Source organism: Cricetulus griseus, chromosome 3, assembly GCF_003668045.3.
Source record: "Cricetulus griseus strain 17A/GY chromosome 3, alternate assembly CriGri-PICRH-1.0, whole genome shotgun sequence".
Lineage (NCBI taxonomy): Eukaryota > Metazoa > Chordata > Mammalia > Rodentia > Cricetidae > Cricetulus > Cricetulus griseus.
The window spans coordinates 259,345,608-259,349,344 of NC_048596.1; the positions used below are offsets into that span (position 1 = coordinate 259,345,608).

Genomic DNA, 3,737 nt, shown 5'->3' on the forward strand with positions numbered 1-3,737 from the left:
AGTTTAAATAGGCCTAATTATTGTCTTAGAACAGGCATGTTTCTAATGTGCATTTTCTTTCTGTTTTCATTACTAATGTCACCTACTCTTCTTCATCCCTGAAGAAGGGAATACCCCCCTTTCTTTTGTAAATGACAACAACAACAACAATGCTAAGTATAAAAGTCTGAGACCAAGGATCCTCAAGAACACCAGAGCCAAAGTCACTTCTCTAATAGACTGCTGTTTAATGTACTGACTTTAATCTGTTGTAGCTGACTCGTTTTCCCAGATCTAAGACACTGCTTTTGTTTCTCTATATAATATGTTCTCAGTTTTCTAAGACTGTCCAAATTAACACCAGGACAGGATTATTTCATGTTGTAGAGAAAACTCACTCAGAATGAGCTATGCAGTACACGACAGGGATGCAGACACATTGTATGGACAGGTCTCACTCCTGTCCATACACAGACACGGAACACATTCTCCTGTTGTTTCTTTTTACTGTTTATAAAAATTTTCAGCTGGGCCTGCAGGTCTGTGTGGAACCGCTGTTTGTGAGTATCTGTTTTGCAAGATGGGGTTTGTAAAAGTTGTCAAGAATAAGGCCTACTTTAAGAAGTACCAAGTGAAAAAAAAAAAAAAGAGGCACCAAGTGAGATTTTAAAAAGAGGTACCAAGTGAGATTTAGAAGGCAGTGAGAGGGTAAAACTGACTACTATGCTCAGAAATGATTCGTGATCCAGGACAAAAATGATTACATCACACCCAAATACAGGATGGTTGTTTGTGTAACTAACAGTGATATCATCTGCCAGATTGCCTATGCCAGTATAGAAGGGGATAAGATAGTCTGTGTAGCATATGCACACAAACTGCCAAAATATGGTGTGAAAGTTGGCCTGACAAATTATGCTGCAGCCTATTGTACTGGCCTGCTGCCGGCCCGCAGGCTTCTCAATAGGTATGGTATGGATCTATGCAGGCTGAGTGGAGACCACTGGAGATGAATACAATGTAGAGAGCATTGATGGTCAGCCTGGTGCCTTCACTTGCTATTTGGATGCAGGTCTTGCCCTAACTACAATGGCAATAAAGTTTTGGGGGCCCTGAAGGGAGCTGTGGATGGAGGCTTGTCTATTCCTCATAGTACCAAACGATTCCCTGCTTATGATTCTGAAAGCAAGGAGTTCAATGAAGAGGTGCATCGTATGCACACCATTGGACAGAATGACACAGACTGCATGTGTTACCTAACGGAGGAAGATGAAGATGCTTACAAGAAACAGTTCTCCCAGTACATAAAGAACAGCATTACTCTAGCATGATGGAGGAGATGTATAAGAAAGTTCACACTGCTATCCAAGAGAATCCAGTCTATGAGAAGAAGCCCAAGAGAGAGGTGAAGAAGACATGGAACCATCTCAAAAAGTCTTTGGCCCAGAAGAAAGATCGGGTTGCTCAAAAGAAGGCAAGCTTCCTCAGAGCTCAAGAACGGGCTCCTGAGAGCTCAAGAAATTTTCTATGAAGATTATTTTTTATAAAGATAATAAACGTATTGACCAAACAAAAAAATTGTCCAAATATTAACATGGTGGTGTGATCTGGATTCTCCATGATTCCAAGACCTGAGCGTCCTCAATCAAACATGAGACACAAAATATAGGCTTTATTTAGTTATTTAAAACCTGTAAACACAACTTTGGCTAACCATAAAAGTTTGTTCTTGTTTTATTCATTCAAATAAATTTGTTTTCTTTTATGAGCCAGGTGGAACAGGTCTGTGATATGTATTGAGTCAACAGCAGCTATGGCTGTGTGATGACTAATGTTCATTACCAACTTGATTGGATTCAGAATCACTATGGAACCAAACTTTGCAAATCTAAGAAGGAGTTTCCTGAAAGATTAATTTAAAAAAGAAAGAAAAAAAATAAGGAAGGCCTACCATGAATGTGAGCAGCACATTGTTTTTGCTCTGGTCTTTCAGTGACCAGGAGAAGGTGGGCTGAGTAGTGCACTATTTCTCTGTGATTCCTGACTAAAGATGCAGTGTGATGGCTGCCTTGTACTTGAGCTGTGTGGTGCCTTTCCCATGGCGACATCCCTTCCGGCTGTGAGCCACACCTAAGCCTTCATTCCTTAATATGCTTTTGTGGGGGTATTTTCTTACAACATGAGTAAATAGCTGTTCTTAGAGGTTTAACACACACTTGAAATTAGACAATATTTTGTGCAAGATAAAACGATGATGACTTTCTAAAGCTAATTTTACAAGTTTCGTGCACACTCCAAAGACTATTAAGATTCTCAGCTGGGCAGTAGAGTACATTTTGAAAATCAGGGTTTTGTATTTCATAGGATTTTATTTAGAACTTATAGTCATCCATTTATTAACAGAGAGAGGGCATCAAATACAGAATATGTGACCTCCTTGTACCATTTTAATACTAGCATAAATATTCTAGAAAAATTAATTTTTATCTAAAAGAAATCAGAGTTGAATAACTTTATTATTTATAAAGAATTACAAATCACCTTGGATGGCTGATCTACAGGACCAAGTTCCAGGACTCATGACTACACAGAAAAAGCTCATCTCCGTGGAAAAAATAATAGTCAATAACTTTGATAAATATAGATTAAATCTTTGACACAGTATCAGATAAATTGTAAGCAGAGCAAAACAAAACACAAGAAAAGCAGTCCAAAGCTGGGGATATTAGACTACCTGATTTAAAAATACATCACAAAGTCACAATCATCAAATTGGCATGGTATTAAAACAAAAGCTACATTCAGAGTGACAGAACTAAATAAATGGAGGAAATAAGTTCACTTGATATTTGAAAGAAGCACAAAGAACCCAGAAAATGCAAAAGTCGTTAATAAATTGTATTGGGCAAGGCTAGATATCTGTGTGTAGTAGAATTAAACTGGAAATATACCTCACACGATATATAAAAATCAACTCAAAATGTATAAGATACTACAGAATTTATAAAAACAAAAAACCTTAGGACTTAGGACTGGTTGATAACATTGGTAATAATACTTCAGGAGTATTGTCAACGGAAGCAGCAAAAAACAGATAAAATTGTATAAAACAACAAATAAAAACTTCTACATACCAAAGAAAATAATAAAGTGTAAAGGCAAAGGATACATTGGTGAGAGAAAACATGACATTTGCAAAGGACACATCTGATAAGGGATTGACAGTCATAATATGCAAGAAATAACCCAGTAGGACAATAAACAAAAGAAGATTAAAATGTGTAAAAAATATTTGATCATAGCTCTACCCCATACATGTATCTTTGTGTGTGTGTGCACACATACATGTTCTGTTAAGTATGTTTCCTTTTGTTACATTTAGTTTTTGTGGTATATAGTTCTGTTTTGCTTTAGATATGAGTTCATTATATATCTCAACATGGTTTCAAACAGGAAGGGCTCCTGCACCTGCCCCCTGAGTGCTGAAATTTCACACACACACAGTACCACACTTTACTAAGTAGATATTTCTCAAAACAAAATAGGCATTGGCAAATACATGTCTGAGTTCATTTTTTTCATGGCATTAATCATTAGAGCAATTCAACCGAAAATCAAAATCAAAGATGTTGTTTATTTGTCTCCTTGTTATTACACATCTGACAGAATCAACTTCAGGAAGAAAGTGTTTGTTTCTCCTCCCAGTTTGAAATTACAGGTCATTATGACAGAAAGCCAGTTCACAGGGAGGATGCAGA

At 37.0% G+C, this 3,737-nt stretch overlaps 1 pseudogene; it reads left to right on the forward strand.

The window, feature by feature from the left end:
* The first annotated feature begins 559 nt into the window (after positions 1-559).
* On the forward strand, positions 560-1,510 carry LOC100765527 (annotated as a pseudogene).
* The last annotated feature ends 2,227 nt before the right edge of the window (positions 1,511-3,737 follow it).